At 37.8% G+C, this 13615-nt stretch overlaps 1 protein-coding gene and 1 pseudogene across 3 annotated transcripts in view; both read right to left on the reverse strand.

Annotated features, from left to right (window-relative positions):
* The window catches only part of Cadm1 (cell adhesion molecule 1), a 315013-nt gene that overhangs the window by 217771 nt on the left and 83627 nt on the right, over positions 1-13615 (reverse strand). The gene's annotated exons all lie outside the window — the stretch shown is intronic.
* LOC105980842 lies at positions 3505-3942 on the reverse strand (annotated as a pseudogene). The gene has a single exon (XR_001174771.1). The product of XR_001174771.1 is annotated as a 10 kDa heat shock protein, mitochondrial pseudogene (transcript).

Below are 13615 nucleotides of genomic sequence, written 5' to 3' on the forward strand. Positions count from 1 at the left end.
AGGAAGGAAGGAAGGAAGGAAGGAAGGAAGGAAGGAAGGAAGGAAGGAAGGAAGGAAGGGAAAGAGAGAGAGAGAAAAAGAGAGAGAGAGAGAGATGTAGCTGCTAGCCACTCTGGCAGCAGTAGCAAGTGCAACGTAGGGCAGCATGTTCTTTGTGCATGCAGTTGTAACCTGTTAAAGATACCCAGAATTCCCAAAGTAGAAGCCGAAAGGGAAATATGGTGCATTATGTGCTACAAATATGGCTGTGCTTCATTACTGCAGTACAGGATTAAACACATCAATCTTGACCATTCTTCAAAGACTGAAGGTCAGCCTCATAACATTTTTTTCCTCACTGTTGGGCTTTTGACATTTTGGGTCACTTCAGCTACATTTATGACGGGCAAACCTTCAACAAAGCATCACTTAACTAAGTTTTTTTTAAGAGCTCATAAAGGTAAAGGGAACACTTCTTTAGAGAACAAATATGCTGGAGATTAACTTTAGAGTTGTTCTGTTTCATCCTAAATTTTCTTCTGCCTCTATTCTGCAGTGAAGTCACAATACATCTGTGACAGAATAACTCCCATGGCAACAGGCTGACATCATAAACACCAGATTAAGACTTGGCTGCAAAAGCCAAAGGAGATGATGGGCTGTGAAGAAAGAGGCTATAATTCAAACAAATATCTTCCATAATAGCTCTGGGAATACTAAACATTACTGGCCAAGTAAATTGCTTTTTGTATAAGTGTTCTCTTTTCTGAAGTTTGCCCCAGTGTGAAAGTCTCTCTGTAAGTCAGAACCTTAGCGTTATTTTATGTACTGCTCCGTATTTAATAATCTTATGTTTCAGACATTAGTCTGTTACCATGGGAATGACAGCAGCACAAATACAGGATTACGGCTATCAAGCAGGAGAAAAGAAATTATGAATAAGCCTCGTTACGTTCAATAATTAGCAGCTACATGGAAAAAAAAACAAAACCATGAATTTAGGTTGATGCATTTATCTCAGTGTTTGAATACAACTCTCTGAGTGTGTTATTGCTTTAAAATGAGATTCTAACAAACTGCCAAAAAAAAAAATTCTTGACTAACAGTTGCTACTCACTGCTGTAATTTTAAAACTCATCCTATTCATTTCTTTCCTTTTTTTAATTTTTTCCTGCAGAAGACCAGTACCTAATGCATAATATACAAGAGGTCACGATGCATGCTGGATCTTCAAAGAATATGCTGGGGCAAAGTATGAAAATACTGAACATTCCAGGTTTCTCTTAGTCAACTGCAAATGGAACAGTTTCCGGGAAGGCTGTGCTTCCTTCTCCCACAATGAAAGATTGCATACAGAGATGGAGAATACCACTGCTAAACATGAAGAATCTCCCTAACCCAAGAACAGATGGAAATGAAACAAGTTATCAGAAAAACAATGGCTTGGAATTCTACTAGTAAACACATATAGCAACCTCAGACAGGTCTTCCTCCTTCTTAAGAGTTTGTCTCATCATCTGAGGTAGAAATAAGATATGAATGTTTAACTAGACTAATGTGATCTACTTATTTTTTTCCTAAGGTGACAATAAGGCACATTGTGCCATGATGTTCACATGAATAACTAAAGAAGTCTTCCATGCATTAATTATAGGAAATTTACTAACTGAAGAAAATGGTAACAAGATGTTGAGATAACCAAAGACCACCAAAGCAGTATTTCCACCAAAGCAAACATATTCCTTACATATTTGGGGAAATAGGCACATTGCCGAGCTTCTAGTGTTCTGTGGAATCTGCCACCCTCTACAAGAATAGCAGAACTCATTTTCCCATCTAAAGTCAGGTGACAAGAACAAAATCTTAATCTACTATTTAATCAGGAAGCACTTGCCTAAGATCAACAGTTCCTTGATGCTATCAGACGTCCCAAATCTCCTCCTCTTTGGGGTATCTGCACTTATGGCAATGGCACAACACATCATGAGAAGAAAGTAATTTTAGAACATTCCATCCAAATTAACTGGTTGTGAATAGGCTCTGATTAAAATATAAAGGGCTTTTAAAATAATTTAAAATGATTCACTGGAACTAATTTGGAGATATTTTAATCTCTGAATGTGCAATGAACTGTAGTCTCCCTTGGCCTTAGCCTCTCCTGAGAGAAAAAGGGCCATTTCTAGTTAGGACTTACGCCACTGAATAAGAGGTATTTGAGCCACACAAACGAAAATGACCATGCCTGCCCTGCTGGTGTCATTTCTGATTTATGTCTTTCCAACTCAGGCACAATTCTCTTGCATTTTCAAAGTCAAACTGTATATACTTCCTCTTCTCAGTGGATGGATATTGCTGTTCCTCTGTTTACTAGGGCCAGAGAGCTAGACAATTTCAAATACAACAATGTGATAATTATTTAAAGAATCACAAGAGATCAAACAGATCTCAGCTTACATTCTTTCCTCAATTGTTTAAATTCCATTTTAGATTAAACAAAGAAATATTTTCCCCACAAAATGTTCTAACATATTCACAGGGATTCAAACTAAGGCCACTTGTGAAACAATACCTAAGCCACCCCTGAAGGAGGTTTTTCTAATGTGACTAGAAAGTTCAAGGACTTGTTTGCTGCTCTGCAAAGTGCCTTCTTAGACACACTACAGATTCCTTCACAAAACCCTGTGGCGCCTGGTCTCCAAGAGTCTCTGAATCTCAGCCAAAGACTCTTCAGATACCAGGCACAGAGTGGGTCTCTATTTTCCCAGTATCTGGATACCCAGCTGGAAAGAAGAATGAAGAATAAATTCTGAATCCCGGAACCCTGTGACAAGCACAGATATTCCTTGATTTAATCTTCCTGAACATCTGCTGAAGTAGTATCAACTGTAGCTATTTAATAAATAAGGAAATTGAGAAAGGAAAAGGTACCTGTTTGACCTATCACCCAATTACACATTTAAGAATGGAACCTATGCAACTTTAGAACCCAAGTACTTTCTGCTATGTCGTTACTGAGACTTGTCTTCCTGAAAGCAGGTACCCTGTCTGTTTAGTTTTCTGTGTAATTTCAAAGACAAATACAAATTGTTCTTAAAGACACGGGTGTAACAAAGGAAAAAGGCAAAGGGCTTGTGGATAAATAGCTACTTTCTTTTGTTAAGCAATTCCCCTTACTAAGACAAGACATCTACTTACTACCATGGCAGTGGAGAGGAGGGATAGAGCCTTAACCATCCATTCTTTCTGAAGTTGATGCACCCAGTCATAAGACTGTCACTTACCTAGAAGAAAGATGAGAGAAAACACCATTATGGTAAATGTAGACATTTGCCTCCTAACAGAATCTTTATCTAAAACACTAAAATATACTTCCATTTTATAATCAGTATATACTAAACACAATAGTATGAGAAGAGCTTTTCTCCCCTATCTCCCCATTTCATTCTTTGTTGTTGAGTGCTTAAAGTTCCATTCTTTTTCTCACCTTAACCTGGAACAGCCTTTATCTTTTTTTTTATCATTAGCTTAGTTACCATCAGTTTATTATAAAAGGGAGATATGGAAATTATTTACATGATGAAAGATCTCAGAACTTCCATGGAATGGGCAGCTTCACAGGATGCCATTTTAGTGATGTATTCACTCTACATACTTCCCAAGAATGTCACCATCCCTAAATAAGAAATAATCTTTGTCATCTAGAACTACTTTGGTGCCTCCATATTCTGGGAGAAGAACTTTATCACCCACTTTCACACTAACTGGCTGAATCTCTTCACCTTTTCCTTTAGAGCCCGAGCCCACAGCCACTACTGTGGCTTGCAATACTTTTCCTTGAGACTTTTCTGGAAGCATAATGCCTCCTTTGGTCACAGTTTCAGCTGCACTCCTTTCGACCAGCACTCGGTCAAACAGAGGCATGAACTTCCTAAATGCTTGTCCGGCCATGACTCTCCGCGGTCGCCACTCCCAGCCTTTATCTTTTTGAGAGAATGAAACATCTCTTAAAAACAGATGAGTTCTCCCTTCAGAAAATGACACTCAGGTACCTCTTTTCATGCAACATTGGTGGGTCCCTGTCCAACCACTGCCCCCACTGATCAAACAATGAATGTCTACCTGACAGGAGACTTCCACAGACTGCGGATTTGCTTCCAAATCACGTGTGTGAGCCTTCAGTAAATGTCAAAGATCTGTTACAATATGCTATATCTACCGAATTTTAAAATATACATTCTTTCAAATGGCATGTATACAAACAAACAACAACAACAACAAGCTGGGTAGCAAACAAAGTCTTTAGGAATAGCACAGAGAGGTCTAGTATTTAGAAGGCCAACTGAACTGTTGGTTATAAAATTCAAAATCCAAGCCAGTAATAGACACAACAAACAAATAATGACCAGGACCAAAAGGTGTGTGTGTGTGTGTGTGTGTGTGTGTGTGTGTGTGTGTGTGTGTGTGTGTGTGTGACAATGTTTTTTTTATTCGTGTATTAACAGGCAATAGCAATAGAATGAGACAAAAAAAAGTATATATGGAAAGTTACTATAGGATAAGATAATATTCTAAAGCAACAAGAAAAAAATTAATAATGCATATATAATTCATATAACATACAAGAATGTATCCCAAATGTACTATAGATAGATACACAGTAAGTATATGAGAAGATACTCCACATACTATGTCCCTTGGAAACTGCAGTAGAAACGGTAAGATACCACCGCACTCCTACAAGAATGGCCAATGCCTAGAATCTGTGACAGCACCAAATGCTGGTGAGGATGTGACACAGTAGGTAGGAGCTTACTCACTGCTAGTGAGGATACAAAATGGTTCCACCACTGTGTCAATTTCTTACACAATAAACCTGCTTTTATAATCTAGCCATTATACTCCCTGGTATTTACCCCCCAAAAGTTGAAACCTATGTCCACACAGATACCTGGATGCAGATGTTTAGAACAGCTTTATTATAAAAGGAAAGGAGCGGGGCTGGGAAGGTTGCTCAGTGGTAGAGCGCTTGTCTTGCATGCCTGAGGCCCTGGGTTCGATTCCTCAGCACCACATAAGCAAAAAGAAAAAAGCCGGAAGTGGTGTTGTGGCTCAAGTAGTAGAGCGCTAGCCTTGAGTTGAAGAGCTGAGGGACAGCGCCCAAGCCCAGAGTTCAGGCCCCACGACTGGACCCAAAAAAAAAAAAAAGGAAAGGAGCTATCAACCATGAAAAGATATGAAGAAAAGTTAAATGTGTATTTATAAGTTAAAGAAAACAATCAGAAATAGCTATATAGTTAATTCCAACTCAATGACATTCTGCAAAACTCAAAATAGTAAGCTCAGTGGTGGTTAGAATAAGGAGAGAAAGAGGGAGGAGAGAAAAAGAGAGGGAGGAGGGAGGGAAGACTTTAGAAAGAGAGGAAGGGCAGCCAAAGCAGGCAGGCAGTGCTAAGACAACAAATATCAAACAGGAAAACAAAAAAGATCCTTATTACATGCCACTCATAAAAATTCCTGGTAGGTTAGCTGAAAAAAAAATCTCAAATTTTTACAATAAAAAATGAATAGAGAGGAAGGACATTTTTATGACCTTGAAGAAAGCTTTTTAAAAGAGGCACAATACAAAAAGATACAACCATAAAGGGAAAGACTAAATCTGCCTACATTAAAATTAAAATCTTTCACTCAACCAAAGCTAGCATAAACAAAGTAAAAAGACATAAACTTGAAATGCATATAAGTTACAAAGGATTAGTATTCAGAACAGAAAGAGTTTCTAGATATCAAAAGGAACAAACCAGTCCAATAGGAAAACAGACAAAAGATCTGATCAGGCAACTGACAGAAGAGAAAACCCAAATGGCCAACAAATGTGCACTGAAACTAAACCTTACTAGGCAGAAATGCAAACAGAGACCAAAGGTTATTTTTGCCACTATCTAATTCTTATCTGGCAATAACAATGCTGGAGAAAATATGAAGCAGTGGAATCTCTCACAGTGCCTGAGACTAGCACTGAGCAACATGATCTTGGATAACTTCATCTAGGAACCAAGAATGCCAAGCAGCTCCAGGTTTAGCTTTCAGGTTTTACCCTGGAGAAACTGCTGCACATGTTCAAAAGTTGAAGGCACATAAGAAGACACGGTTAAGAATGCTCACACTTTCACTGAGGAAACATTGGACAAGATCTGGAACCCCAAACAGGTAAAAATCAGTGGTACAGTCACAGAATAAAATAATATATAGCAATGAAGATTAAAAAGCAGAGGTACATGCGCCAAGATGAATAATATTTATCACAAATAAGTATGAAAGTAAAGCATCAAGCTTTAGAAGGTGGTAACACAATAGTTACTTACATGCATGCTCATTTGCTCACTTGCAGTACTGGGGATCAAACCTCAGGCCTTATGCACACTAAACATGTACCTTGTCACTGAGCTACATCCTTAGCCTAGCATGATAGTACATATGGCATTACAATGATTCATATCATTATAGTTTGTTAATTACACTGACATCTACTGCACGCTATGGACAGACATATGTAAGAAAATTACTAACAGAAGCATTGGGCTGATGAACACTAAATTCAGGATTAGGGGCAGGGATGGATACCAGGGTTTGAACTCAGAACCCTGTACTCATTCAGTGGGCTCTCTACCGTGCCTCGAACCTAACATCTTGCTGATTATTTTGGAGATGGAGTCTTTTCTGCCCAGGCTAGCTTTCGATAACAATCCTTCAGATTTCAGCCTCCTGATGGGTGTGAACCACCAGTACCCAGTAGTACGTTTGATTTTTAGGAATAAAACAAAACTAACCCAGATCATGCCTTTACTGAAAAGGAACCAAATAAAGTCAATTTCCATAGTGTTTCTTCAGATAGAGAAGTAGATATGTTACTGTGCAAAGTGTACACTGAACAGCAATATAGAATTATGAAATACCCCATAATTGAGGAAGTATAATAATTGAATAACCCATTCTCAGTGTATATGTATACACACACACACACACACACACACACGCACGAGAGAGACCTGCTCCTTTATTATATGAAGCATGATTAGCATGCCATTGCTACTGCACTTCATGAGTGGAAGTAATGACTGACCACTCAGAACACCTGACCTTGGACAGGCTGAGATAAGGCTAGAAGGAGGTCCTGTGCCATTCACTGCACTTTTCCAGAACTGTGAGTGCTACTGTTAACAAGAAAACAATGGGACCAGAGACCTTAATCCATTTGTCCTACATATGTATTTCATAGTGGGGCAAAAGGGGGAACAAATTAGTTCTAAGGTTCCCTAAACTTGGCTTAGGGATCCATCAATCTGAACCACAGATAAGCTCAACACAAGTCCATGGCTACTGTCAGGAAAAAGCACCACGGTGTGGGGTGTGGACAAGACCATCTCAGAAGAGAGACTGGAATTCCAGCATCTTCCAGTGCGCTCCCAAGATGGCTCCATGGTCACCCAACAATCAATCGACAGTCGACAGTAGGAAGGTCCCCAAGTCCCTGTGTCACCAAGAGGGCAACTGTTATTTCAGACTGAACTTTGGAATGACAAGCTGTCATCCAAAGGCAACAATTCAGTTTTTGTATATTGAATAAAAGTAAGCAATTTTAAATGCCAAATAAGCCTCTTAATTTTCAAAGTTCTGAAATGTGTTCTCCTTGCTCTGAAGGGGAGGAGGTAATTTGCCTGTGGGCATCAAAACTGAATGACATGTTTCAGCCCCAAGCAAAATTTTAAACAGAACCCTTTAAAAAAAAAAAAGTTAAAAGGAGGTAAATGTTGGTACTGGCAAGAGCTTAAACAAAAGCCACACTGTTTCTTATTTTCATGTATGAAGACTGGGATGGAAATAAAGGAATGATGTCTTCCTTTGAAAAAAATAAATAGCACTCCCCTGTGTTAACTTTCCTCCTCCTAAAGAAAATGTGTCAATTTTAGTTCCTCAAACAACAATTTTTCTCCCTCACAGCACAACAGCCATTTCTCCATTCTGTAACTACTTGGCTGCCCCATCCCTTGAAATCTCTGCACAGTTCAAGATCTGGGACTGAAACCAAAAGGAGTAAATCAATAAAGGCTGGACTTCTACCCAACTTCTACCCACTGTGAAGGCCGGCACTCTCCAAAGATGAGAAGCAGCCAAAAGCTGTAGGGAAGTTCACAAGGGTATTGCTCACTGATGTAAAATCCTCCGACACAGAGCTTAATGCTGGTAGCTCATGCCTACAATCCTACCTACTCAGAAGGCTGAGATCAAAGGATCATCATTTGAAGACTGATCAGCCAATAAAGTCCATGAGAATCTTATCTCCAATTAGCCATCAAAAACCCAGAAGAGGAGCTGCGGCTTAAGTGGTAGAGCACCAGCCTTGAACAAAAAAGCTAAGAGACAGCCCCCAGAGCTCAAGCCCCAATACTGGATTGCATATACATCCTCCCCCTTTTACAATGGTACGTTGCATGCCAAAGGCTTCATATAGCTCTTCCTCCTTCCCTTACTCATAATTCACTCGACAAAAATTAGTTAAGACATTCTTCTTATGTTGGAAGGGCAACTCAATGGTCAAAAACCTGAGGAAAAGAAGCCAATGTTATTTCATCTCACAGAAGCTGGGGGAGAATGGAAGATGTTGGCCAGAAAAGACTTATTCCAACTGAAAAGTTGTATTTTGATATTGTTCCAAAAAGAGAATATTGGCAGGAAACCCGAGATTTTGTGCTTTCTGCTGCTACTAAAATGAAATAAATTTTAGTTTTAATCCAGTAATAAGAAACAAACTAAAAGCATCCAGATGGGCAAATACCAAATACAGTGACATAAATGGTCAGCTCAAAGAGGTCAGTGAAGAAGCCAAGGCGGCTATAAAAATACATGAAGAGATGACAATGAAACGTTTCTTAAATCCCGATCTGGTGGGAGGACATAAAGGAATCTTAACTGAGCAGAAGACTTCAAAAGCTGGTATAAAGGAGGAGGAAGAAAGGGGCTTAAGTGGAAAACTCATCACCAAGCCAAGAACATAATAAAGCAAAATTCAACTTTCAGTTTTTGCAAGAACACTGACGTTCTTTGGCACGGAAGGAAGACATGGCAACACCTCTGTCTGTAATATACAAAGGAACTGTGAGAACCTGGCAGTATATACTCACCAGACTAACAGCACCAGGTAGGATGAGTTTGCAAGCAAGATCTCTTTAGAAATTCCATTCTCCACTTTATCCCATTTCGTTTCTTTTCTCTCTCTCTCTCTCTCTTTCTTTTTTTTATTCATTGCTAAGTATTGACATACCAAAGAGAGAGACTTTGAAGAAATTTTCCTTCAACTTATTCCATTCAAAGGTTGACTGACTTTAGTTTTCTCGAGCCAAGGAGCCCATCAAGATAAAGGGTATTGGAATTATGGGTTTTTAATGAAGCAATAGCCCAAGTCAGTAACTGAGGAAAAGTACATAAAAAGACACTGAACTCTGATCTAGTGGCAATGAGTAAAAAGCCAAAATAATCCACGGAGTGAATGTAGTTTTAAAGACAGTGGGGCTCCTTACCCTCAACACAATTTTCATCAGCAAAGGTTTCCATGTACTTTTTCTTTTTCTCTTTTTAAGTACTTTTCCTGCTCCCAGATATATAGCATTAGGGCAGAGATAAATTTCAAGCTGGCAAAAGTCCAAATCCAACAGTTGCAGCTGTAGTAGCTGCCTTGTTTACAAAGCAATTCAGGAAGCTTTTAGAGGGCAGAGTGCACCAGACAGAAGGGGGTCTGTAAGCAAAACATGGATGGATCCCAATGCATTCGGAACAGACAACACATCTGTTCCCAGGTCCCCTTGGAAACATGCCGCATCGGAATCCCAGTCAACCTTTAGCGCTCATGTTTTCTCAGGAAAGCATATCTACTTAGGCTCTCAAATCAAAATTATATGCTGGTAGTTACTGGGCCCATGGGCCTTCCCCAACATCCCAACCAAAGCACTGAAAGCAACATGGCTGCAGGATGTTTTCAGCAGAATCAAATCAGCTATGACCTGGACTTCTGTGCCCATTAACAATGCCTTGCAGAAGCCTGCCTTCCATTACCATTTTAGGATGCTTGTAAACCAGGTCCCTTAGCTTCTCTCTGACAATGTCTACATCCAAGACAATCGTTTGGGGAAAGGAACACAGCTCAGACTCAACCTCAGTTACCCCTGTTACTTCCACATATCCGGATTTCAATAATGTAAGCTCACTTCCATTTCCTGGCAGCCTCTTCACAATATTATATCCTTGCTGATTTCACTTCCCTGCCATAGTTTCAATTCAGAAATCCATTCTAAGAAAAAGAAACAGAGAGCCAGAATAGGGGATAGAGGAGAGAGTAATAGAATAAATGCTATAAGAGCTTAAAAAAATGTGCTATGATGGTATATGGCCAAGAGTGTGATAGGTAGAGATGGGAAGCAAACGAAACAGAAAGATTCCTAACTCTTAGGTGTTTAAAAAGGGGGCAACTTTAATTGAGAGGAACATTAGTAACTGAACAGATGGGAAACAAAAGGATTAAACAGATGAACTTAACAGATAACTTAAAACAAGCAATGAACAAATAAATAAACAGAACAAATAAACAGACAAGAAAAATCTTTGCTTCCCAGGTGTTGTTCATATAGTTGAGATGGAGATTTCTCACCCAAGTTGTCTTCTATGTATTCTCTGGGTAGAATATTTGACATATCTAAGGTGTAAGACAACCAAAATCCATTTGTTCCCACAACCATAAAGATGAGTCTCCTGAACTCAAATGGAAGCATCTATACCAACAAGCCACAACAGATTTACAAATAAAATCCTGTCTTTGTACATGTAGCATCTGTATTATAAATCAGCATAGAACTCAGGTCTGGCATGCCTCACACTGAGTAATTACACATATTAATTACATGTATAATTGCATATATTAATAACACCCAGTCTATAATTATAATGTACTCATGTAAACCCAATCAAGGAAAACTAGAATATTTGCATAAAAGTTGCAATGAAAAATATAACAAGACGGGGAGAGAGATACATATCTGTGACAAACTGTTTGTCTCAAGAAGAATAGAAAGTGATTCTCTTTCCTGAACATTATTTCAGGCCCATTTAACACAATCTGTACTACTCAATGGATGTGCAGTGTCCTACACATCAAATCAGATTTGGATAATGTTCCTGACTTCAGATAAAATTTCATTGCTACATTTAGTTATGGAATGTTAGGAAAGGTTTAACTTTTTAAACTTAATAAAAACTGGGATATGCTAATAATCATGATAGCCTACATGTAGCATGTCATATAATAACCAAGCAGCAAAAAAAGCTCTACACACTGGTGGGCACACATGGTCTGACTTAATTTCACTCTGTAGTGAACCATTAAGCACAAGTAAAATTCTTTTTGGTCAAAGAAAGTGGAAATGGTATTTTAGAAGTATTTCAAAAAAAAGCAAAGTAAATCACCAGTCATTTACTACTTATAATTTCATATATCCTCATAGGCAAACTGGACTTCAGACTAAAGTTTCATTTCTCCAAATACATTACAGTTTCATAAAATAAAAATACAAAGTCAGGCAAACATAACAAAAGCTCTGAATCTAAATAATAACAAGACTGATATTAAAGTTCCTTTAGTCTAACTATCAGATGTTTATAAAGCACCTCTTTGCCAGACTTTTAAAAAAATGTATGAAACTCATAATTACAGATGCCAAGATTTTAATATAAAGGTTGGAAATAATCTAGTCTGTACCTAGCAAATATATGCATTTTGTTGTTGATACTCAAAACTAAATTAAGTTGATGTGGTCTATAAACAGCTTTATGAAGCAAACTTAAGTAATTTAAAATATGAATATTAAACTTACTTTTATAAACAGCTTTATGAAGCACACTTGAGTATTTTAGAACAATTATTCTGAATCTGCTTTTTCAAAGTGATTCAGTTTCATGTCTCTATGAGAGAGAACAAAGCAACCTTCTAGCAGATTCTAAAGTACAGGATTGAGTCAAAGCTTTTTAGCAACAAACCTGAGCTCCTCTCTTCCCGAGAGGGGATGATGGTTCACTAAAGGCATGAGCCACTCACGTGCTAAAGACCTTAGCTGAGTTACAAATGCAACCTGACTGTCAACCCTGCAAGGCAGCTACTTGAAGGTTTTGCTTATCGTTAAACTCTTGAGCTGATTCAAAAACCACAGGTTTGTGGCAAGCATCAGAAGCCCTTCCCCATTAAAAAGAACCAGTTAATAGTCATGCACCACAATGCAGTATTTTCCACAATAAATGGTACCATTTATCTTTTCCAAAATTTTCTTCACACCTCAATTACTGTTCATCTGTCACCATCACTCCTAAAACCCTAAGCAAGTAATCAACTGAAAGATAAATTATCACTAAACTTCTACTGCATTTACACATAAGGAAAGAAATGTAAAACTACTATTTCACTCAACTATTAAATAAGTTATCTTAATGTTTCTTGGCAAAAACCCGAAGAAATATCCAACTATTTATTTATGATGGAGGAGAGGGAAAATGAGGAGAGAAAATGTGCATAAGCAACAATGAATACACAAATATTTAGACATCTAAAATACGCCTGCCAATGTATTAAAAATCCTTATATCATTCAACATCAAGCTTCAGATTTTTCTCTCAACAAATATATGAGATTATTATTTTTCTACCAACAACACATAATGTTCTCATCCCAATTGAAAGCAGTTTTCTTCAAAACTCTATTAATATTCGTAATAACTAAATAATAACTATATTATAATAACTCTTAACATTTATTGAGTGATTACTGTGGGGACAAGCATTGTTCTAAATACTCTATATGTATTTTTAATTAATTCAACTCCCCAAACAAATACATATGATGAAGACCTTTATAAGTATCTAGCTCTATTCTCCAGATAGATAAATTGTGGCACAGAAAGATTGCATTAACTTGAACCTGCTCACACAGCTAGCAAGTGGTACAGCTAAAGTAGAATTCTATGAGATTGGCTCCAGTTCAGTATTAACCAATAGGGTAAAATTATTCTCAAACTGATCGCTACCATCAATCTCATGGTATTATACTCCTTATGCAAATACCAATTACATATTTATACACACACAAAAAGCATGTAATTGTTAATCCTCAACAGTGCAAAAAATAAAGTCTTCTTCTAGAACCATCTGGTTTTTTGTGGCATTTTAGTAGAACTGGCTCAGGTATAGAAAAGGAAATTATCCCGTACTTCTATGTGTCTTTATGATATTTATGCAAAGATTTTCTCAGTTCTAGGGATCCCAGTTATTTTAGTATTCATTTTTTGAGTCCTGATGGTCAGAAAGAAGGCTAAAATCATTATGGCACAAAAATAACAAATCAACCACTTATAAAATGAATCTCCACCCAATTAATATGATTGGTCTTTCTCTGCCTTAGAACTAGACTCTCCATAAATCTCTAAAACATTCTACACTGAATATTTTTAAACTACAATACAAAACTATAAACTTATCAAAAATGCAGAATCCCATGAAAGTGATAAGACTATGTAGACAACAAACAAGTCAGTGTCCAGTTAGA

This window comes from Dipodomys ordii, unplaced genomic scaffold, assembly GCF_000151885.1.
Source record: "Dipodomys ordii isolate 6190 unplaced genomic scaffold, Dord_2.0 Scaffold10, whole genome shotgun sequence".
Taxonomy (NCBI): Eukaryota; Metazoa; Chordata; class Mammalia; order Rodentia; family Heteromyidae; genus Dipodomys; species Dipodomys ordii.